The sequence below is a fragment of the Sus scrofa genome, chromosome 4 (assembly GCF_054392235.1).
Source record: "Sus scrofa isolate SSC_HxYL_T2T_F1_AM1 chromosome 4, Sscrofa_HxYL_maternal_Yorkshire_Landrace_v2.0, whole genome shotgun sequence".
NCBI classification, from domain to species: Eukaryota; Metazoa; Chordata; class Mammalia; order Artiodactyla; family Suidae; genus Sus; species Sus scrofa.
The window spans coordinates 61,901,773-61,927,453 of NC_139386.1; the positions used below are offsets into that span (position 1 = coordinate 61,901,773).

The following is a 25,681-nucleotide window of genomic DNA, read 5'->3' on the forward strand; positions in this document are numbered from 1 at the left end:
CCTATGTGGAGATGTTCTTTTCCTCTGGTTTCTTTTAAGATTTTTCTTTGTGACAATTTTATGAAGTGTAAATAGAATATACCCAGATGATTTTGCTTGTTGTATTAGTCTCTTGGTGTTCTCTGAGCGTCCTGGTTTGGTGTCTGCCATTAATTTTAGAAAATTCTCAGTCATTATTACTATTTGTATTATAACATTCCATCACATTCAGGCCTCAGAACAGTCTAATGGAAATGGCACTGACATTGTCTCCACCACCTACTGTCACAATGCAATCTGACACTGGACTTCAGGGGATTGCTGCTACTGCTGTCACTGAACAAAGATGCTGCTGCCACCACCACTGCCCCTGGAATGTTGTGGTCCCTGATCCCAACTCTTCGCCCTACTCACTTTAGGTCATACCACTGAGATAGAATATCCATGAACATCCTTCATCAGATGATTACTTAAAATACCTATAAAGGTCTATAACTGCCATCTGCCACTGATGGATCTCCCATTTGTGGTAGTTCACCTTTTCCCAAGAGCCAGACTTTGGTTATAGGCAATGGGCTAGCAGATGCTCCCTTGGTAAGAGCTGAAGATACTGAAGAGACTCAAATGAGGGATTAAGAAGTAATGTCATGGCAACATTCCTGAAACATATGCCACCTATTGCTTTGTCATAAATAAAACCACTCTTGTGTAATTGCTGGTAATTCAGGAGAATCTCTTCCCCCAGTGGCAATGTTTAATTAAGGGCATAAAGCCTTAAAATTCTCATAAATCCAAACACAGGATTACTATTGCTCCTTGATTAGTATTGCTCCTTATTTAATCTTCATCCCCAGGAAGAGGAGCTATCTAATCTTCAAGCTAGTGTTCCCTGGAAATCATAAGAAGAAAAATATCAAATCTACATGGAAAGTGATGATTCATTTAGAAGATTCTTCACGTGGTCTTCATATAATGTTGGCATAGTCTCTTTTTGATATCTTGTTTTCCTTTGTGAAATAAATATTAACACAGCAATTTTAGGCTTTCTCAGGAGAGAGACAGAATTATGTTTCTAATAAGAAGCTGCTATTAAATAACAAGGCAGAAGAAGCCTCTAATAATGGGAATAAGACGACACAAAATAATATGTCATAGGAGATCCAAAATACTCAAAACTTTTTTGTGTGTGATATAAAATAGTGTATTTTGATGGTGGGACATGGGAAGGAAAATAGAAGAGGCCTGAGGAGAGCTTTCTGTTTTCTTTACTGCGAATTAAGTAGGAAATAGTTCCAATGATTTAGCATGTGACAAGCTCTTAGTTATTGTCCAAATTAAAGTGAGTTTGTGGAGCATGGCATGTCTGTAAGCCTGACATTTGTAGAAATGACAGTCTGTCTCAGAAAAAGCTTTTAGCATATTCTCAGCAGTAGCTAAATGTGAAATGCAAGACCTCTCCCTGTTCTGCAGAATGAATTTTTATAGAGTCCTCATGTGTGATTATATCATTTTGAGGGGTGAGGAGAATTTAGGATGTCCTTAGTGTAGTTTGCTTCTGTGTTCCCTATGCCCTTAGTCTACAAATAACCAAGTTTAATATTCACAGAATGCACAATTATGATACTGTATAAAATCCCAATGTCATAGAGAGAGTACTGAAACAATATAATTCTGGTGATGCCAAGAGTAGAAAATGACATTCCGGTAAAAGCAGATCTAACTTACGGTATCTTAAATATGATGTGGACAATGTAGCTGGTATGATCTGTGAATAATATGTCTCTGGCCAGGATCACAGTTCCTGTTGGCTCGTTCGTGCTCAAACAGAATGTCCTCAAGATCTGGCCCAAAACAGAAGAGCACACCACAACATTGAAACCCCCGGACTTGGACTTGAGGCGCCAAGTTCTACCTCTGTGTTATCGAGTAAGAGAAAGCCACCCTTTTGACAAGAGCTATGACCAAAAAGGCCAAAGTGATTCAAGACTATTGAGGCAATAATAATGGTATTTTTTACCAAGATGGCAAAATGTAGAAGAGTAAGTTATAGAATGGCCAAATGAAAATGTGTGATACACATTGATCTTTCCAAGTTTAAACTGCAAGATCACTGGCATTACATAGAATATATGATCTGCTTTCCAACCTGTATTGCTGGAAGTTTGCAGAGATAACCATCTTTTGCTCTGAAGTAATGGAACTTCTGATTTTAGCACAAGGCTATTTCATAGGTACTTTCAGAGTCATTACTCAGAGACCTGGCTAACTGCCCCTTCAGTCTGGAGATGTGAATTAAATAAGAAACAATGCTGATAGCAGGCAGTAAATGCATGTTTTTTCCATTGCACTGACTGCCATAAATAGGGGAAGAAAGCGATTAGAATACTATCAAAATTAACAGAATGCTATTTTCGTGTCAGCAGATAGAATTTCATGGAGGTTTTATAAATAATCCCAAACCGCTTTGAGTGGTGATGCTATTACAGATTGTTGAATCTGTACAGCTTGTCATTTGAGAATGAGATCTATTTCGTATTCTTTTCTGCATGCCCACTGCCTTTCACAGTGGCTTTCTTAGAAAATTATCTCACTTATTAATGCACAAACAAATCTGAAGAGGTAAAGCAAACACTGAACTTTGGGTTGCTGTAAGATTCACAGTATTTTCTCTGTCTTCATTTCCCCTCTGCTTTCCTAACAACAATCAAATTTATTAGCTGATTTCATATGACAGACACTACTGTAAGTGATTTGCATTTTAATTTATTGAATTCTCACAGTAACCATAAGAGGTCAACAATAACCTTCACACAAGTGAGTAAACGAAGGTCCAGGAAAGTTGAGCAACCTGTCAGAGATAGTACAGCTATGGAACGACTGAGCCGAGATGTAAACTAATGCAGCTCTGGGTCTGGAGCTGTGTTCATAATTACTCCATCGTGCTGTTGAAGGCAAAAATGAGTTTAAAGGCGAATAATAAACATGGCGTGTCTCAAAAAGTTTTTTGGCACTTTCTGTATCTAAGCAGCTTTATTTATCTCTTGATTAATAATGCTTTTCACTGGGATCCACTTTCTTTATGAGCAACTAGGATTTCCATGCTTTTTCAAATAAATTTAAAATGAATTTCTTATAGCATTCAAATCTGAAAACTTTATTTTTATATGATTTTTATTTTTTCCATTATAGTTGATTTACAGTGCTGCATCAATTTCTACTGTACAGCAAAGTGACCCCCAATCATACATATATATATATATTCTTTTTCTTGCATTATCCTCCATCATGTTACATCACAAGTGACTAGATATAGTCCCTTGTGCTATAGAGCAGGGTCTCATGGCTTATCCACTTCAAATGCAACCCCACTACCTTCCCCTCCTCCTCCCTCTTGGCAACCATGAGTCTGTTCTGCAAGTCCATGAGTTTCTTTTCCGTGGAAAGGTTCATTTGTGCTGTATATTAGATGCCAGATATAAGTAATCTCATATGGTATTTGTCTTTCTATTTCTGATTTATTTCACTTAGTATGAGTTTTTAGTTCCATCCATGTTGCTGCAAATGGCATTATTTTGTTCTTTTTTAAGGGCTAAGTAGTATCCCATTGTGTATGTATACCACATTTTCTTAATCAGTTCATCTGTTGATGGACATTTAGGTTGTTTTCTTGTCTTGGCTATTGTGAACAGTGCTGTGATGAACATAAGGGTGTGTGTATCTTTTTCAATGGATTTTTCAATGGTTTTGTCTGGATATATGCCCAAGAGTAGGATTTCTGGGTCATATGGTAGTTCTATATTTAGTTTTATAAGGTACCTCCATGCTGTTTTCCATAGTGGTTGTATCAATTTACATTTCCACCAACAGTATAAGGGTGCCCTTTTCTCCACACCATCTTCAGCATTTTTTATTTGTTGACTTGTTAATAATGACCATTCTGACTGGTGTGAGGTGGTACCTCATAGTAGTTTTGATTTGCATTTCTCTAATAATTAGTAATGTTGAACATTTTTCATATGCTTGTTAGCCATCCGTATATCTTCTTTGAAGAAATGTCTATGCACATCTTTTGCCAATTTTTAAACTGATTTTTTTTTTTTTTTTTTTTTTTTTTTTTGCTGTTGAGATGTATAAATTGTTTGTATATTTTGGAGATTAAACCTTTGTCAGTTGCATCATTTGAAACTACTTTCTCCCATTCCGTAGGTTGTCTTTTTTTTTTCTTCCTTTTTTATGCTTTCCTTTGCTGTGCAAAACCTTGTCAGTTTGATTAGATCCTATTGGTTTATTTTTGCTTTTATTTCTGTTGCCTTGGGAGACTCACCTAAGAACCATTTGTATGGCTAATGTCAGAGAATGTTTTTCCTATGTTCTCTTCTAGGATTATGATGGTGTCTTCTCTTGCGTTTAAGTCTTTAAGCCATTTTGAGTTTATTTTTGTGCATGGGAGAGGGTGTGTTCCAATTTCATTGATTTACATGTAGCTGTCCAGTTTTCCCAGCACCACTTGCTGAAGGGACTGTATTTTCCCCATTTTATCTTCTTGCCTCCTTTGTTGAACATTAATTGACCATAGGTATCTGGGTTTATTTCCACATTCTCTATTCTATTCCATTGGTCTGTATGTCTCTTTTGGTACCAACACCACACTGTTTTGAACATTGTAGCTTTGTAATATTGCCTGAGGCCTGGGAGAGTTATGCCTCCTACTTAGTTTTTGTTCCTCAGGATTGTTTTGGCAATTCTGGGTCTTTTTTTGGTCCCTATAAATTTTTGAATTTTTTTTTGTAGTTCTGTGAAAAATCTCATGGGTATTTTGATAGGGATTGCATTGAATCTGTAGATCGCTTTGGGTAGTATGGCCATTTAAACAATATTAATTTTTCCAACCCAGGAGCATGGAATATCTTTCCATTTCTTTGAATCCTGTTTAGTGTCCCTGATTAATGGTATATAGTTGTCAGTATTTAAGTCTTTCACCTCCTTGGTCAGGTTTATTCCTAGGTATTTAAATTTTGGGGTGCAGTTTTACAAGGTATTGTATTTTTATATTCCTTTTCTAATGTTTCATTGTTAATATACAGAAATGCAACTAACTTCTGAATGTTAATCTTGTATCCTGCTTCTCTGCTGAATTCATTGATCAGTTTGAGTAGTTTTTGTGTGGAGTCCTCAGGGTTTTCTATGTATAGTATCATGTCATCTGCACACAGTGACAATTTTACCTCTTCTCTTCCATTTTGGATGCCTTTTATTTCTTTTGTTTGTCTGATTGTTGTGGCTAGGACTTCCAATACTATGTTGAATTAAAGTGGTGAGAGTGGGCATTTTGTCTTGTTCCAGATTTAGCAGGAAGGCTTTCAGCTTTTCTCTGTTGATTATTATGTTGGCTGTGGGTTTGTCATAAATGGCTTTTATTATGTTAAAGTATATTCCTTTAATACCCACTTTGGTAAGAGTTTTTGTCATGAATGGATGTTAGAATTTGTCAGATGCTTTTTCTGCATCTATTGAGATGTAGTTTTTGACTTTCCTTTTTTTAATTTGATGTATTTCCTTTTTTAATTTGGTGTAATTTGATTGATTTGCATATGGTGAACTATCCTTGTGAACCTGGGATGAATCCCACTTGGTCATAGTGTATGATCTTTTTTATATGTTGTTGGATTCAGCTGGCTTTTTTTTTTTTTTTTTAGGTTTACTTAGTTTATTTTTAAAATCGTAGAACTTTTCTTAAAAAAAGCATTACATTCTGCACACTGCTCTGAATAGATGCCAGGGATATATGGACTATTGTTATTTTTTCCATGCCCTACCCCCACCAAATGTTACAGTGACCATAAAGCAAAATGTTCACAATAATTACTTGGGGGAAATTTTGTTAAACCACCAACAATGAACAAAAATTAAAATTCACTCATCTGCTGCTGTTCCAAAATTCCAACATTAGTTTTTGCACACCCTCCCACATACCCCAACCCTGTTTGTAAGAAGTAAAACATTACATCTGGTGAACAGCAAAGACTTCACTACACTTCAAATGCAGAATACCTTTGAAGCAGAGGAATGCTGACTTTTTAAACAGAAGCATAAAAAATAAACAAACAAACAAAAAAACTGTAGGACTCCTTCAGTTCTTCACTAGCCTTAGAAAAACTTCCAGAATACTGCTTCATGCTGTTCTGCAGCAAATATTGTGTATTCTGTATCTGGTCCTGTGTTCTTGTAATGGTAATGATCCAAGCTTTGGACCCTTCTAAAGGCTCATCAATTTTTGACTGAAGTTCCTGATTCATGAAGGATTTGTTTAATCCACTGACCACCTTTGCCAATAACACATCCAGCGAAATCTTTGGGCATATTTACTGGTGTAATAATAATAGGTCCACCAAGATCACCATATGAGCCATGACACCCCGCATAGGAATAATCATATCCAGAGCCACCCTGTGGTTCATAAGCCATTTGCCACTCTGACGGGCTCCATGTATCCACTGAAGAATCCCAGGTTTCATCAGCACTTAAACCAACCATGACGCCACAGCAGTCTCCAGGTCTTCTTCTTCTGTCATAGGCCATTAGATCTCCTCCTCTAGGTGGTGGTGGTGGTGGTAGAAGAGGAAGATTCTGAGCACTGCTACCACCCCAGCCATCTTCTCCAGGAAGAGGTGGAGGAAGTCCTAGACAAGGGCTCAAATTATTATAATCCCTTCTAGATGGAGGCATGAGACGCCCTCCTCAACCAGGAGGCGTTTTGTCAAAACCATCTTTTCCCTGCTTGGGAAATCCCATGGGACATCCATGGCGATCATCAAACATCATTGTAAAGCCACCATAATCATAGGTTTCATCATACAAATGGGGATGGTGAGGCTGAGCACATCCTTTGATGGGTGGCTCTGACATGAGATCAAGGATGATCTTTATACACTCTACAACCCTATCAGGTTTTGCTCCAATGAGAACTACTCTGTCAGTGGACTGAGGTCAACATTCCTGGAAAAGCTTGATTGTTGTCTCAGTGTTCTCTCGAAGTTCTTTGATTTTATCACCTTCGACCCCAATGATTCCTCCTTCCAGACTCTGATGAATCAACAATCTCAACTCACAGTCAAAGTCACTTCCTTTATAGAGTTGGCAATTTTAGCATTCCATAGCATCAGACTCAAGCAGGAGCTGGCTGGTTGCAGTGGGTGATGGCAACTGCAGGCCCTCTTCTAAGGTAGGGATGATTTTCTTCAGAATTTCTCCAATTGTTTCAATATCAGCAATGATACTCAATATGCACTCGGTGGCCTGCTGTCTGGGGCTGAAACACTGGCATTGTAGCCTGTAGGAGGGCCTTAATATTCTCGCCTCATATCCTAAACACTACCCCAGCAGTCTTGCTCTGAAGCAGGATACATAATTCAAACATCTCATCAGTGTTTTTAGATCTTTTAAAAGCTTGTTCCTCTTCTGTATCTTTAGCAAGGAGTTTACCAAATTTGCCATTGGTTTCAGTGTTGGGAAAGGTTTCCTCTGGTTGTTCAGTTTCCATTTTCTTGTATTAAACAGACACACCAATCAGTTACAAATCCTTGCAGAGCAGAACTGAAGGGTTCTGGGCAAGACCAGCTGACACTCTAGTGCTGCATTCGCCTCTAGGCTGCAATAAATGGGACGTAGGCAAGACATCAAGGTTGGTGCAGTGAAGAAACAGAGGATAAGGGCGTCTGTGGTACTTTCACCTGGAGTGCCCTCCTCCTTTCTCTGAAAACTTAGATACCTCTGATAATGTGAGAGAACATCTTCCTTTTAAAGATAACATATTTAAGCAATAATTTGACCCATTCCCTTGGAAATACTAGTATAAAGGAATATAAAAGAGTAAAATATTTGAAGACATAATTAGATATATTTATTTATGTATTCATTGTATATGGCTAAAGTGCAGTTAAATATTTTTTATTGCAATGGAAAGGACAGTGCCTATTTTTATCATAAAGCCAAGCCCTGACTTGATGCACAGACCCTGATCAGCGTGCTCTGGGTTACAATCACCTTCCCTTGGTGATATAGAGGTATCTGAAATCCCACTCCTTTTTCTAATTTTGAATTTCAATGGACATTAATTAAATTCAATTGAAAATCCTTACAGCACTTAACTTTCATTTTTTTTTTAAACAGCGTATGGGGAGTTCCCATTATGACTCAGCAGAAATGAATCTGACTAGTATCCATGAGGACTCTGGTTGGATCCCTGGCCTCACTCAGTGAGTTAAGGATACTGCATTGCCATGAGCTGTGGTGTAAGTTGAAGATGGCTCAAATGTGGCTTTGCTGAGGCTGTGGCTAGGCCAGCGGCTACAGCCCTGATTTGACTCCTAGCCTGGGAACCTCCACATGCCATGGGGACTGCCCTAAAAAGACAAAAAAAAAGTTGAAGTATGGTTGATTTATAATGTGTTAATTTCACATGTACAGCAAAGTAACTCAGTTGTACATGAGTACACCAGTGCCTGGTGCATAGTAAACCCTAAAAATATACCAGCTATTTTAATAAATAACCCAGAGCATTTCTTTTGCCTATAAGGGTTGAAAAGAATGAGCAAACTAATTTTCAATCAACAGGCCCAGATAAACTCTAGGCAAACACAGAGGCTACTGACAAAAGAGAAATGGGGGATTTGGAAGGTTTATATAAACACAAATGTAAGTGATTAATTTTCTTGACGTTATATGAAAAGCTTCGCAGAGGAGGGCATTAGGTATTTTATATTTGATAAGAATATGAAGAAGAAGAATTTAACAAATGGATAAGAAAAGAAAGGACAACTGGGGTCTGGGTGGAAGGAACAGCATGAGGAACAGCCAAGAGAAGTGAAGGTGCTTGGCATCTTGTGGGAAAAGGAACAAAAGGATCTGACCAGAGGATAGAGATTGACAAGAGAGGAAACTGGCAAAATGTGGTCATATTGTAAACATCCTCAAATGTCATACATGCTAAGTAAGAAGTTGAAAATGATCCTAAATACAATGTGGGAAAATATGAGGGTTTCAAACAAGAGGATGACAGGACTAGAAGTGCATTTTAGAAGCATCACCACAGTACAGATTGGATTATGAAAACCTGAAGATATAAATGTCCATTACCATCTGTGGTAATAATTTAGGTAAGATACAAAGAAGTAGCATAGGAAGGTGAGAAGATAGATAAATAGATGATGAAATCACTTTAAAGGACAATTTCATAAAGAGAAGTAGGCAAGGAAGAGATGGAAGGAAGTTAATCTTTCCAAACAACACTTCCATTATCTGTTGGGGATGACCCTTAAAGGAGTTACCGAGAGGGACTGAGAGAAAGAGACAGAGAGAAGAAAGGAAGGAGAGTGTGAAGTAGGTGAGGGTGGGGGTTAGGGGAAGGAAGAGATGAATGCCAGTTTAGGGATTAATCCGTGATTAATTATTGTGTGTGTGTGTGTGTGTGTGTGTGTGTGTGTGTGTGTGTGTGTGTGTGGTGTGGTGTGGTGTGTACTGGAAAATAGTTAAGTTGCTATAGTTTTTAACATTTAGGAACAAAACTCAAAGAAATCAAAGATAATACATGCAGAATGCAGAAACAGGACATGAAGAAGAAATATGCTCCAATTTCACACACACACACAAAACCAAATATAGCGGATTCATGGATGAAGAGCACATACAGGAAATAGAAGGCGAGAGTTAAGGATAAGATAATAATTACACTGAAGACTCCTAAAATCTAAAATGGTATCACAGACAGGATTTTTTTCTAGCAGATTTCAATACATTAAAAATAAAACAATCTAAAGCTAGAAATTAGAAAAACACTGTGAAACAGACAGGGAAAGGATAATTTTGTTTTAAATATGAGAAAATGAGGCTCAGAGAGGCACCATAGCTAATAAAGAGAACTCATACTCAAACTCCAATCTCCTTTCTTATAATTTGAGGGATCTTTTCCTTGTATCTTTACCTTATAGATGTAAAGTAAGATACTTACTGATCAGTGATAAGAGAATGGCCACTTACTGGATGAAGTGAAAAAGTGATACTAACAGAAAGCAATTCTATTTTCTCTTACCATTCCATCAATACTAGCTATTAATGACATGACCAGCAAAGTCCGATATTAACATTTTCAACTTTCTGCAAATTAAAGACATCTTTACCTCTCAGATGGGATCTATCTTAAGTGAAGTATGCTGGTTTATTTTTTCTCTCCTATGGGCTCTAGTCTCTGGCCTCATCAGAATGTGGAAATGCAAGTTCAATAGAGAGGTTAGGGATCAGCAAAGATGCCCTAAGGATTTTAATCTGGTCTTCTGGTTTTTCCTCTCTTAAGATGCATTTATAAATTTCTCAGAAATATCTTAATGGGAACTTCTTTTTTCTTTATTTTTTTTTTTTCCTTTTTACAGCCGCACCTGTGGCATATGGAAGTTCCCAGGCCAGGAGTCAGATCCAAACTGCAGCTTCCCACCTACGCCACAGCCACAGCAATGCCAGATCCAAGCCACATCTGTGACCTATGCTTGCAGGATCCTTAACCTACTGAGTGAGGCCGGGGATCAAAACCACATCCTCATGGATACTAGTCGGGTCCTTAACCCACTGAGCTACAGCAAGAACTCCTTAATAGGAACTTCTGATTACAGTATCATGGAGTTGGAAATGCCTCCTTTTACCTGCTGGGCAGCTTACAAAGTAAAGAACCTTCATCTTCACTTGAAAATCCACTCCCATTCTTTCTGAAGCATTCCCCTCATTCCTGGTAGGAAATACTCTTGAGTGGGGTCATCCCAAGATATCTTCCCCTTGCATCATTCCACCTCTGGTGCAATTGATCTTGGCTCCCAATGTTGCCTTTTAGCTATCAATAAACCAATCAGCCTGGAAATCAGGTACCTGTCTCCCACATCACAGTGGTACATGCTATGCTCTGGGAGAGGTTCTCATGAAGCTTGGGGTACACCCTGAAACACCTTTCCACTCTTCCAGTGGGGCTGGGGGCTGTGGTATGTGGCTTCTAAGAAGAACCCCATTAAAGAACATGTCAGCTTCCCCTCTCCAGTTTCTCAGGGGTCCTTCTAGTGTCTCAGTCACAAAAATGCATACACATTTTACATTGAAAGCTGAAAATTCTGTATTAGTTTTCTGTTGTTTGGTGCCAATTCTCCAAGGGGTGATGAACAGCCCAGTTTTCTGTCTTTAGGGGTGAGGGGCATCAGAGGAAAAGAAAAATAATACATGCTGTTTGGTGTCTCATGTTTTAATCTACAACAAATTAACCCTTCACATACCATTTACTAGGAAAATAGAAACCAAATAGGCACTTCATGTTTATCCAAATAGGTTATCTTGAGGCCAACCAGAGCAAACAGCAGTTTCATCCTGCACTTCCTCATCCAGAACTTCCTCTTGGCACCCTCTCCCTCTTCCACCATCCCTAGCCTTTCTCTGACTTCCATTCAGTCCGCTTTTCCTTTTTATGACAACTTTTCCCATATTTTTTCCACCCTCCTTCCTGAAAAGTGATTGCTCTAGAGGGTTCACAGAGCTGCGGTCACTGCAGTTTAAACTGTTTCCCCAATACATGGCAGCGCATTTGTTTCACAGGTAGTTACATCATCTGAATTGGCTCAAAATCCAAGGAGAAATGTGCTATTCCTTCCATCTCAATCAGCAGCTTTTCTTGGGAAACCATGTCATCTTCACATACAATGGATAGTTGCTCCCAATAAGAAAGCATAAAGTGTACAAAACATTGAAATATTAACCTGAGAACAATAAACTTGCTCATAAAATTACTTTCATATGGAATATGCACCCACATTCATAAATATGAGGTTATGTGGATTTTCACAGAAAAACATGTAACATGGGCTTTTAGTTATGGATAGCACTTATCCTAAAATACAGTAATGTGGATATAGAGGTTTCAATTTTTTTTTCTTTTTATGGCCACGCCTGCAGCACATGGAAGTTCTCATATTAGGAATCAAATTGGAGCCACAGCCATCATAACACGGGATCTAAGCTGCATCTGCAACCTAACTATGCCTCACTTCTTAACCCACTGAGTGAGGCCAGGAATAGAACCCACATCCTAACAGAGACTATGTAAAGTCCTAAACCAGTTGAACCACAATGTGAGCTCCCGAGGTTTCAATTTTCAAAAAATAAAGTCTGATCAAGCTGGCCCCCTATTAACAAGTCTTGATTTAGGCTTTCCTATCTTCTGCCAAACTAATGCTGAATCCCACCAATTCTTACACACTCTAGTCCTACTGGACGTGACACATGGTTCAGGCAATGTGCTGTTGCTCTCTCTGGCTTTTTAATGTGGTCAACATTATATTCCTGGCAGACTTCCCATGTCAGCCTTCCCTTGTAACACCCACTTCCTCCTCCATCCCCCTGAACACTTACTGACACCTGCACATACACACAGTCTGCCCGCATAGCACTTAGCAAGCACTTAATGATGGCTATTGATTAAATGAGAATGGATGAGTTAATGAATGAAAGCGTGTTATAGAGTCAGTGCTAAGTGGCTCTCTGATGGAGTCAAAGTAGAAGTAATAGGCACTGTGGTTGACCGACCCCAATTCCTGGTCTCACTTGCTCCTTTGGAAGAATGGTAGCGCCATGATCTCTTCTATTCCTTCCCTTTTAACAACAGTTCCCCAAGTTCTGTCTGATATCTGGCATTAACAGACTATGGCATTCTTCTATAAATTACCTCCTTCAAACAGAAATTATCAGTGACCTTTTGTTCTCAACCTTTCACAGGGTGGCTATCTTTACTATCTGACAATAAAGATTGCATTCGCCCAAATCAATAATAACCTTCCATTGGCTAAATTCAACCACCTGTTTTCAGTCCTACCTAACTTCCCTGTAGCACTTGGCATTGTTCACTCTCACTCCCTCTTTCTAGAAACTTTATCCTGATATCTGTATTCCACTCTCTCTGTTGCCTAGTGATCCTGTGGCCATTCCTACTCTTTCTTCTGAAAAAAAGCACTTTATCCATTCAAAGTACTCCCAGACTAGGGACTTCAAAATTTGGACCAAATACTCTCTCCTGGAAGTACAATCCAGTGGCTTTTACTATATGCTCATTTCAATTATGTCTTTAAGTTCATCTATTTTCCAGTCCTTAAATCCAAATTTCCAATTGTCTCCTGGGAAAATAAACTTTGATACTGTAAAGCTCTAACTTAACACCCAGAACAAAATTTTTTTTTCTTTTTAAAGCCACAGTTTTGGCATGGGGGAGTGAATTGGAGCTGCACCTGCTGGCCTAAACCTCAGCCACAGCAATGCAAAATCCAAGCCATATCTGTGACCTATGCCACAGCTTGTGGAAATGCTGGATCCTTAATCCACTGAGCGACGCCAGGGATCAAACCCTCATCCTCATGGATTCTAGTTGGGTTCTTAACCCCCTGAACCACAATGGGAACTCTCTGAACAAAATTCTTAACACAGCTTTCTTTACATACAGAATATCATGGACACACTTCCATTGGAGAGGAAGTGTATTTAATGTTTAATAGCATGGATTCTGTGGGGCCGCACTCCTTAGGCTTAAATATTGACTCTAGCTCTCAGGTCTATGATTATGCACAAGTTGCCCAATCTTTCTCTGCTTCCACTTCTCACATGTAAAGTGGGGATAACAAGAGCACCTCCTTTTAAAGATTGTTATAAAGATATAAAGAGGTTGTTCATGAAAAATATTTAAAAGAGTTCCTGTCAACTAAATGTTTGTGCCCCAGCCCCAAATTCATATGTTGAGAACCTAACCTTTTATTCCTAAACCTTTGGGAGATAATTAGGTTATGAGAGTGGAGCTGTTGTAAAGTAGGTTAGTGCTGAAAATGATCAGGATGCTGTAGTGGCCTCCAGGGGCAAAAGACCCTCCGTGTCCTCTGTTTCTTATTTGTTGGAAAGAAAAAAAAAAAAAAAAAAGACTTAAGTCTCCTAGGCCTATATCTCAGTTAACAGGACAGGAGAGTCATAAGACTCCTAGTTTCTCCTGAAGGGATTTAGATAATAATCTGATACACATCTCTGAGTTCTTCTACGGAAAACAAGATTCTTCCCCATCTCTCCTCCAGATGGAGGATGGTGACTACGTACTGACCACAAGCACGAGACCTCAGACTGGTTAAAATCAAATGTTTGAGATTCTGGGGACATCACTCTGTTACTGATAGGGATGGAGTAGGATAGTTACATGGGTAGTTGTAGAAGTCCCAATAGGGGCCATAGGTAGAGGGGGAAACCTAAGGAACTTTGGGAGATCACTGTAAGTTAATAATCACTCAAGAAAGCCATCAGAAGGAGGCAGGCTTTCTTAACGAGGTATACCTCAGGTCACTTAGTGAAAGGTAAAATGAGACCTGCATTCAAGTTCAGAAAGGCAATAACTCTTAGGACCAAGGGCAGGATTTTAAGGGAAAGACGACGTTCCAAAGTAGGAGACCCTCATTATACAGAAACCTGAGATGATTCAATGTATTTTAGCATATGTTACCTCCCTTCTACTGATTTAATACGCACCATGAAAGTTCTAGTTTGATCTCATAGGATCAAACACTCACTTACTGGATACAAAGGAGGAGCTAATGATGTAAGCCTGATGTCTACTCAAAGAAAGGACAGTTTTTATCCCCTCCCCACTTCCTTTGGATTGTAAAACTATAGCCCACCTAATCCTCGGGGCAGAGCCTCCTTGCCTGCCTGCTTGCATCTCTCACAAGTGTCCTGTCTTAATAAATCTTTTTCTTATCTATCACTTCGTCTCTCACAGAGAACAGAGAACCTGAACCTCAGCAAGTACAGACACCAGGTGAGTAAGTCTAATTTAAAAACCATGGGTTCAAGTCCCAGTGTGGGTTTACAGTAGGTTCAAGTCCTAACATGTGGGTTCAAGTCCTATTCTGGGTGCCGGCTAGGTCAAGTCATAAGTGTTATCAGTTTAATTACCTCACCACCAAGTCACACACCCTGCATCCTTTCCCTCAAATTTTGCCTTTAAAAACTCTTCCCCAAAAACCATCAGGGAGTTCAGATTTTTTGAGCATGAGCCACCCATTTTCCTTGGTTGGTCCTTACAATAAAATATTTACCACTCCAAACTCCAACATTTTGGTTCGTTTGGCCTCACTGTGTATCTGACACAGGAACTTGGGTTTGACTATAATATCCCTTTAAAAAGACATTAAGGGTGCTTACTCTCTCTCTCTCTCTGCTCTACCCTGTGAGGATACAACAAGGAGATAGCTGTCTGCAAACCAAAAAGCACAACTTCACCAAATATAGGATCTGCCAGGACCTCGATCTTGGACTACCCACCCTTCAGAACTGTATGAAATAAAATTCTGTTCTTTGAGCTACCTGGTCTATTACTCTGTTATAGCAGCCTGCAGGGACAAAGACAGTTGTTTAGTACATAGTCATCACTTTAAAAGTTAGCTCAATCATTGTTGCATTTACCACAATACAATTAAATTTTTAATCCTATATTTCCCCCACCCCAAACACTGAGATCCCCCCCTTTTTTTAGGGATGCACCCATGGCCTATGGAGGTTCCCAGGCTGCCAGCCTACCCAAGAGCCACAGCAACTTGGGATACAAGCCACGTCTGCAACCTACACCACAGTTCATAACAATGCTGGACACTTAACCCACTGAGTGAGGCCAGGGATCGAACCTGCGTCCTCATGCATGCTAATCAATTTCATTTCAGCTGAGCCATGATGGGAACTCCCAAGATCCCTGATGGCTGGAATCATTTCTCAGTCATCTTGGGCCAGGTTCTTAAGCAATGCCCAGTACGTGGAAGAAAATTAGTGAAAGGTGTGTTGAATAAATGAAAACCTTACCTCTATCTGAGTTCTCAAATGAATGACATACTACTACTGGTGCTCAGGGCAGCCTGCCCACAAATATGCCTTAGTGGATATGGACTACTTTGAGTTAAGGTTTCCTGAGAAATAGCCAGTGGGGTAAAATGATTAAAACAATAACAACAATACCACTCTGACCCTGTTTTACCCCCTTAAAAGCAGAAAATAATTCTTCAATGTGAAGGAGGAGAGAAAGCATCCTTATCACCACACTGGGGAATTCAAAGCTAAGAAACCTATATAAACAAACTGTTAATTCTTCATTTCTCTGCTACCCCAAGCACAAGCCCTTTTGCTTTATTAAACCTTCACAAATAACTATTTCTTTGTCTGAAAATGATAAATAAATAGCCTGCTTCAAGGATCCCATTTCTGAGACTTTCTTTTTCTTTTTTTTTTTTTTTTTTTTTTTTTTGCTTTTTAGGGCTGCACCCACAGCATATAGAAGTTCCTAGGCTAGGGGTTGAATTGGAGCTACAGCTGCCAGCCTACACCGCAGACACAGCAACACCAGAACCTTAACCCACTGAACGAGGCCAGGGATCAAACCCACATTCTCATGGATTCTAGTCAGGTTCATAACCCACTGAGCCACAACAGGAACTCCTATTTCTGAGACTTCAGTGCATACAAATAGTTTCTTTTTTTCTCCTGTTAATCTGTCTTGTGTCAATTTAATTATTAGACCAGCCTCCAAAACTCAAAGGGATGGGGGAAATTTCTCCATCCCTGAACCACCATAGGAACCCCAGTCCTGTGTCAGCTTCTTAACCAGTCCCCAAAGTCTGTGTGTGCAAAGGTTTTTATCTCTTGTCTCCACTGTCAATGAGAATGTTCATATCTAACTGGGATTATTGACATAGCTCTCCAAGCAGTTTCTTTGTCAAGACTTTTATGCACATCACCTCTAGATTGGCTTCTTTCAAAAGGAAAAAAAAAGTTGATCATATTACTTCTCAGGTTGAAAGCTTCTTTGTTATCTGCTGCCCACAAATAAATCCAAATTTTATCTGCCCAGAGATAAAACCCAAACTCCCCACTATGACCCACAAGATTTTTCAAATTCTGATCCCCTCCTATACCATCCCCTGTCACTTCCCTCAGTGCCACTGCCATACTGAACTTGTAATAACCAGCAAACATGCCAAGTTCCTGTAATGTCCATGTTTTTAAATAGCCTGATAGATTTTCCACACATGATTCTGAGAGAGTCAACTCAAGTGCTCATACTTCTGTAGGCCTTTCCCAACTGCCCTAGGGAATTTGTCATTCTCCCTTTAATGATTACACTGAACTTTGTTCCTATCTTTTAATGACATTTATCAGGTAGCACTGTTTTTACTCTTTACCTGTTCAGGTAGATGTATCACTTCCATTAGATACAGTAAGTTCTTGAATCACAGGAACTGTCTCCCCTTCCACAAAACCTGACCAGTAGGAGATAATTCAAAAAAATGACCATTAAACTCATCACCAAATCCAATCAACCCAACCAACAGATATTTTCTTATCACCTAATCTTTATTCGATACTGTATTCAAGTTTTAGCTGGAATCATTAAGATGTTACCCTATGCAAAGTAAATATAAGCTGCTCAACTATAAAACAAAAAGATTTCCTTTCCCTTTCTTTCAATTACAGGAAGTAAGTTGGTTAAAACAAATAAGATTCCTGGAAAGGCAAATAGGAGAAAGGAGGCTATATGGGGATATTATCTTTCAAGTGAGAAGGTGAGATTACCAAAAAATAACAGGCATGTGCTGTGAGTTGAAGACAATGGATTTATGTATAGCCCAAGATACCAAATGGGTGTCCATACATGCTTAAAGCCATTCACTAGCTCTCTTTTCCCTTCCTCCTAGACTCTTCCTATAACACCCCTTCTTTCCCCAATTCTCAGTGCTGGATACTTTCTCTAGCAAGAATGAGAAGGAAAACAGAGGAAACTGGAAGGTAGGGAAATGCCTACTGGCTTACAACAACGGAATAATTTGCTCTTGAAGATTTTGCATCTATCAATGAGTTTTATCCCCAGAAATATGTATGGCTACATAATACTCACTGGCATCAGTGAAACACAGAGGCTTCATTTTACTATCCTGCAGCAGTAGCACACAGAGAACACAGGAAAAAACAGCAAAGGCTACTGGGTGCCTTCCACCTTCCCTATCCTTAGCAACAGACAGCAGAGAATTTCCTCTCTCCTTTTTTCATTTCCTTTTAGGACAAAGATTATAAGAAATTCAAGGTCAAATAAATTAAGAGGCTTGTCTATACAAATTTACAGTTAATGAAATGGAAGAATGTTGCTATGAAAGGGAACCTAGATTAAATTCCAAGCACTGCTAATTGGTTGAGGCAATTGCTTTCTCAAGGCCGCAGTTTTCTTCCCTTTAGAACAGGAGAAAATCTGGAACTAAACAAGGATGCCAACTCTCACCACTTTTATTCAACATAGTATTGGAAGTCCTAGCCACAACAATCAGACAAACAAAAGAAATAAAAGGCATCCAAAATGGAAGAGAAGAGGTAAAATTGTCACTGTGTGCAGATGACATGATACTATACATAGAAAACCCTAAGGACTCCACACAAAAACTACTCAAACTGATCAATGAATTCAGCAGAGAAGCAGGATACAAGATTAACATTCAGAAGTTAGTTGCATTTCTGTATATTAACAATGAAACATTAGAAAAGGAATATAAAAATACAATACCTTGTAAAACTGCACCCCAAAATTTAACTACCTAGGAATAAACCTGACCAAGGAGGTGAAAGACTTAAATACTGACAACTATATACCATTAATCAGGGACACTAAACAGGATTCAAAGAAATGGAAAGATATTCCATGCTCCTGGGTTAGAAAAATTAATATTGTTTAAATGGCCATACTACCCAAAGTGATCTACAGATTCAATGCAATCCCTATCAAAATACCCATGAGATTTTTCACAGAACTACAAAAAAAAAATCCAGGAGTTCCCGTCGTGGGGCAGTGGTTAATGAATCCGACTAGGAACCATGAGGTCGCGGGTTCTGTCCCTGCCCTTGCTCAGTGGGTTAACGATCCAGCGTTGCCGTGAGCTGTGGTGTAGGTTGCAGACGCGGCTCGGATCCCGCATTGCTGTGGCTCTGGTGTAGGCCAGTGGCTGCAGCTCCGATTTGACCCCTAGCCTGGGAACCTCCATATGCCGCGGGAGCGGCCCAAGAAATAACTGAAAAAAAAAAAAAAATCCAAAAATTTATAGGGACCAAAAAAAGACCCAGAATTGCCAAAACAATCCTGAGGAACAAAAACTAAGTAGGAGGCATAACTCTCCCAGGCCTCAGGCAATATTACAAAGCTGCAGTTATCAAGACAGTATGGTACTGGAACCAAAACAGACATACAGACCAATGGAACAGAATAGAGAACCCAGAAACAAACACAGACATCTATGGTCAATTAATGTTCAACAAAGAAGGCAAGAAGATAAAATGGGAAAATACAGTCCCTTCAGCAAGTGGTGCTGGGAAAACTGGACAGCCTCATGTAAATCAATGAAATTAGAACACACGCTCACACATGCACAAAAATAAACTCATAAGGTCTTAAAGACTTAAATGTAAGATAAGACACCATCAAATTCCTAGACGAGAACATAGGAAAGACATTCTCTGACATCAACCACACAAATGTTTTCTTAAGTGAGTCTCCCAAAGCAATAGAAATAAAAACAAAATTAAACTGAGACCTAATCAAACCAACAAGATTTTGGAAAGCAAAGGAAACCATAAAAAAAGACAACCTATGGAATGGGAGAAAAAGAGTTTTAAATGATGCAAAGGACAAGTTCTTAATCTTCAAAATATATAAACAACTCATACAACTCAACAGCAAAAAAACAAACAACCCAATTGAAAAATGGGGAAGACCTGAATAGACATTTCTCCAAAGAAGATATACAGATGGCCAACAAGCACATGAAAAAAAAAATGCTAAACATCACTAATTATTAGAGAAAGGCAAATCAAAACTACAATAAGTTACCACTTCACACCAGTCATAATGGCCATCATTAGTAAGTCTACAAATAACAAATACTGGAGACGGTGTGGAGAAAAGGGAACCCTCCTACACTGTTGGTGGGAATGTAAACTGGTACAACCACTATGGAAAACAGTATGGAAGTACCTCAGAAAACTAAATGTAGGACTACCATATGATCCAGCAATCCCACTCCTGGGCATATATCCAGACAAAACTTTCATTGAAAAAGATTCCACACCCCTATGTTCATTGCAACTATTCACAATAACCAAGACATAGAAACAACTTAAATGTCCATAAACAGATGAATGCATTAAGAAGATGTGGTACATATATATACACAATGGGATACTACTCAGCCATTAAAAAAAAAATGCCATTTGAAGCAACATGAATGCAACAAGAGATTCTCATACTAAGTAGAGTAAGTCGGGAAGAGAAAGGCAAACACCATATATATCACTTAATCCAGAATCTAATATATGGCACAAATGAACCTGTCTGCAGAAAAGAAAAAAAACTTTTGGACATGGAATACAGACTTGTGTTTGCAAAGGGGGAGGAGGAGCGAGGCAGATGGACTAGGAGTTTGGGGATAGTAGATGCAAACTATTGCATTTGGAGTGAATAAACAATGAGATCCTGCTGTGTAGCATAGGGAACTATAGCTAATCACTTGTGATGGAACATGGTAGAGGATAATGTGAGAATAAGAATGTATATATAAGTGGGTCACTTTGCTATACAATAGAAATTGACAGGACATTGTAAATTAACTATAATAAAAAATAGAATAAAATAAAATAAAACAGGAGCATGATCATATGAACATTTCTTTCTACTTAAGGTCCAGTCAGGAATAAGACTAAACAAAGACCAGAATTCTACTAATTAAAAAAATGTAGAGCATATTGAAAAAATCTGAATATAATAAAGTATGAGCTTAGGCAAATGATAATTAAACACATAATAACCACACCAAAAACTCAGGTTAAATTCTCATTCTTGCATTCTGAAATTACAGTTCAATCTGGTGATATTGAGGAAACCAAAATATTTGCCAATATAAAGACTCTATAGGAGTCCACATTGTGGTTTAGCTGCAACGAACACAATTAGTATCCCCAAGGACATGGGTTTGATCCCTGGCCTTGCTCAGTAGATTAAGGATCTGGCATTGTTGTAAGCTGAAGGGTAGATCACAGACTTGGCTCAAATCTAGCATTGCTCTGGCTGTGGTGTAGGCTAGCAGGTGTAGCTCTGATTCAATCCCTACCTTGGATACCTCCATATGCCACAAGTCTGGCCCTAGGGGAGAATAAAGAAAAAAAAAGACTTTTTAAAATGTCAAAACTAGAGATGGGATTAAGATGGTGGAATAGAAGAACTGGAGCTCAACTTCTCTCCTAAAAGCAACAAAATTCACAACTAAAGGCTGAGCATTCTTCACCCAAAGGGACCAGAAATCTTAAAAAAGATATCCTACTCCAGAAGAAAAAGAGGAGACCACTTCAAGAGGTAGGAGGGGCAATTTCACAATATAAACAACCCCATACCTCCCAGGTGGGAAGCCCCACAGACTGGAAACTAACTGGTTCACAGAGACTAACCTACAGGAGTGAGAGTTCTGAGCTACACATCAAACTCTCACGTGTTGGAATCTGGCACTGGGAGAAAGAGCCCCTGGAGCATCTGGCATTGAAGGCCAGTGGTGCTTGTGCATAGGAGCTCCACAGGACTGGGGGAAACAGAGACCCCATTCTTAAATGGTGCACAGACATTGACATGCACTGGGTCCCAGGGCAAAGCAAAGTCTCCATAGAAATCTGAGTCAAACCTGACTGCAGTTCTTGGAGGACATCCTGGGAAACCAGGGGTGAATGTGGCTCATTGTGAGAGAAGAACATTGAAAGTAAAGCTCTTGGGAATATTCAGCAGCTGTGCCTTTCTCTGGAGGTGGACATTTTGGGAAAATCTGGCCCCACCCATCAGTAAATCAGCTCTGAGAAGCCCCAGGGCAGACAACAATCCAAGCAGGATCACAGCCTGCCCCTCAGTAAACAGGCTACCTAAAGACCCCTCAGGCACACAGCTGCCTCTAATCCCGTCCAGAGACTAAGTCCCACCCACCAGAGGGTTTAGAATCAGCTCCACCTACCAGTGGGCAGGCATCAGCCCCTCCCATCAGCAAGCCTACAGCAAGACCCATACCCACTTCAGCCACAAGGGGGGCAGACACCAGAAGTAAGAGAGGCTACAACCCTATTATCTATAAAAAGGTCACCACACCAAAAATCTATACAAATGAAAAGACAGAGAACTATAACTCAGATGAGGGAGAAAGGAAAAGCCCCAGAAAATCAGCTAAGTGAGGAGGAGATTCTCAGCCTCCAGGACAAAGCTTTAGACTATTGATGCTAAAGATGATGCAAGACATTGGAAATAAACTGGAGGCAAAAATGGATAACTTACAGGAAACACTGAGCAAAGAGATGCAAGATATAAAACTTAAACAAGAAGAGATGCAAAATACAATAACTGAAATAAAAAAATTCACTAGAAGCAGCCAACAGCAGAATGCAGGAGGCAGAAGAACAAATAAGTGAGGTGGAGGACAGATTAAAGGAAATCACTGATGCAGTACAAAAAGGAGAAAAAAGATTGAAAACAAATGAAGAGAGTCTCAGAGAACTCTGGGACAACGTGAAATGCACCAACATCCATATTATAGGGGTGCCAGAAGGAGAAGAGAGAGAGAGGGGACAGAAAAAATATTCCACGAGGTAATAGCCAAAAACTTCCCTAACATGGGAAAGAACCACTCACTCAAATCCAGGAAGCACAAGTACCATGTAAAATAAACCCAAGGATCTTCTGCCCATTTTTGGATGGGGTTGTTTGTTTTTTTGGTATGGAGCTGCAGAAGTTGTTTATAAATTTTGGAGATTAATCCCTTGTCAGTCGATTCACTTGTAAAGATTTTCTCCCATTCTGTGGGTTGACTTTTCGTTTTGTTTAGGGTTTCCTTTGCTGTGCAGAAACTTTGAAGTTTGATTAGGTCCCATTTGTTTATTTTTGTTTTTATTGTCAATACTCTGATAGGTGGATCTGAGAAGATGTTGCTGTCGTTTATGTCAGAGAGTGTTTGGCCTATGTTTTCCTCTAGGAGTTTGATAGTGTCTGGTCTTATATCTAGGTCTTTAATCCATTTTGAGTTTATTTTTGTGTATGGTGTTAGGGAGTGGTCTAATTTCATTCTTTTCCATGTGGCTGTCCAGTTTTCCCAGCACCACTTATTGAACAAGCTGTCCTTTCTCCATTGCATATTCTTGCCTCCTTTGGCGTAGATGAGTTGGCTATAGGCACGTGGGTTTAATTCTGGGTTTTCTATCCTGTTCCACTGATCTATATGTCTGTCTTTGTGCCAGGACCATATGGTTTTTATGACTGTAGCTTTGTAGTATAGTCTGAAGTCCAGGAGCCTGATTCCTCCAGCTCCATTTTTCTTTTTCAGGATGTCTTTGGCTATTCTGGGTTTTTGTGCATCCAAACAAACTTTAAAATATTTTGTTCAAGTTCTGTGAAAAATGTCCTTGGTAATTTGATAGGGATTGCATTGAATCTGTAGATTGCTGTACGTATTATAGTCATTTTGATAATATTAACTCTTCCAATCCACGAGCATGGTACATCTTTCCATCTATTTGTGTCATCTTTGATTTCTTTCATCAGTGGCTTGTAGTTTTCAGAGTGTAGGTCTTTTGTTTCTTTAGGTAGGTTTACTCCTAGGTATTTTATTCTTTTGGATGCGATGGTAAACGGGATTGCTTCCCTAATTTCCTTTTCTGCATTTTCATTGTTAGTATATAGAAACACTGTTGATTTCTGTGTATTGATTTTGTATCCTGCGACTTTGCCAAATTCGTGGATGAGCTCTTACAGTTTTCTGGTAGAGTCTTTAGGATTCTCTAGGCATAGTATCATGTCATCTGCAAACAGTGATAGTTTTACTCCTTCCTTTCCAATTTGGATTCCTTTTATTTCTTTTACTTCTCTGATTGCTGTGGCTAGGACTTCCAGAACTATGTTGAAGAGTAGTGGCGAGAGCAGACATCCTTGTCTTGTTCCTGATCTCAGTGGGAATTCTTTCAGCTTTTCACCATTGAGAATGATGTTCGCTGTGGGTTTGTTGTATATGGCCTTTATCATGTTGAGGTAGGTTCCCGTTATGCCCACTTTCTGAATGGTTTTGATCAGAAATGGGTGTTGGATTTTGTCAAAGGCTTTTTCCGTGTCTATTGAGAGGATCATATGGTTTTTTTCTTCAGTTTGTTAATGTGGTGTATCACACTGATGGATTTGCGGATATTGAAGAACCCTTGCCTCCCTGGGATAAATCCCACTTGATCATGATATACAATCCTTTTAATGTATTGTTGGATGCAGTTTGCTAGTATTTTGTTGAGGATTTTTGCATCTATGTTCATCAGTGATATTGGCCTGTAGTTTTCTTTTTTTGTGGAGTCTTTGTCTGGTTTTGGTACCAGGGTGATGGTGGCCTCATAGAATGAGTTTGGGAGTTTCCCTTCTTCTGCAATTTTTTGAAAAAGTTTCAGAAGGAGAGGTGATAGCTCTTCTCTAAATGTTTGATAGAATTCACCTGTTTAGAAACAGACAATTCTCCAAAGAAGACATACAGATGGCCAAGAAACACATGAAAAGATGTTCAGCATCACTCATTATTAGAGAAATGCAAATCAAAACCACTATGAGGTACCACCTTACACCAGCCAGAATGGTCATCATCAAAAAGTCTATAAACAAGAAGTGCTGGAGGAAAAAAAAATAATAATAATAAAGAAGTGCTGGAGAGGGTGTGGAGAAAAAGGAACACTAGTACACTGTTGGTGGGAATGTATTTTGGTGCAACCACTGTGGAAAACAGTGCAGAGATTCCTCAGAATACTAAACATAGAACTACCATTTGATCCAGCAATCCCACTCCTGGGCATCTATCCAGAGAAAACCATGACTCGCAAAGACACATGTACTCCAATGTTCCTTGAAACACTATTTACCATAGCCAAGACATGGAAACAACCTAAATGTCCATCAACAGAGGAGTGGATCAAGAAGATGTGGTACATATATACACAATGGAATATTACTCAGCCATTAAAATGAACAAAATACCAGCATTTTTAGCAACATGGATGGACCTAGAAATAGTCATGCTAAGTGAAGTCAGCCATACAATGAGACACCAACATCAAATGCTTTCACTGACATGTGGAATCTGAAAAAAGGACAGTCTGAACTTCTTTGCAGAACAGATGCTGACTCACAGACCTTGCAAAACTCATGGTCTCCAGAGGAGACAGTTTGGGGGGAGGGGGATATGCTTGGGCTGTGGGATGGAAATCCTGTGAAAATGGATTGTTATGATCATTATACAACTACAGATGTGATAAATTCATTTGAGTAATAAAAAAATAAAAAATAAAAATAAAATTTTTTTTAAAAATGGCAAAACTAAAATAAATCATGCCAGTGTTCTTGTTTGTACTTGAATATGTGCATAACTCCAAGTCCCCTTACAATGCCCTTCTGTCCTTTACATAACCATGTTTTTCATAATTAACACAAGTAACTATCTTTCATGGAAAAGGCAAAAAATGTCTACCCTCTTGGAGAAGCAAATTACCTGAATTGAGCCCATTGTTATTTCCATATGAAAGT

The 25,681-nt window shown here is 39.1% G+C and overlaps 1 pseudogene; it reads right to left on the minus strand.

Moving 5' to 3' along the window:
• Positions 1–5,971: 5,971 nt before the first annotated feature.
• Positions 5,972–7,609, minus strand: LOC100512345 (heterogeneous nuclear ribonucleoprotein K pseudogene; annotated as a pseudogene).
• Positions 7,610–25,681: the final 18,072 nt, after the last annotated feature.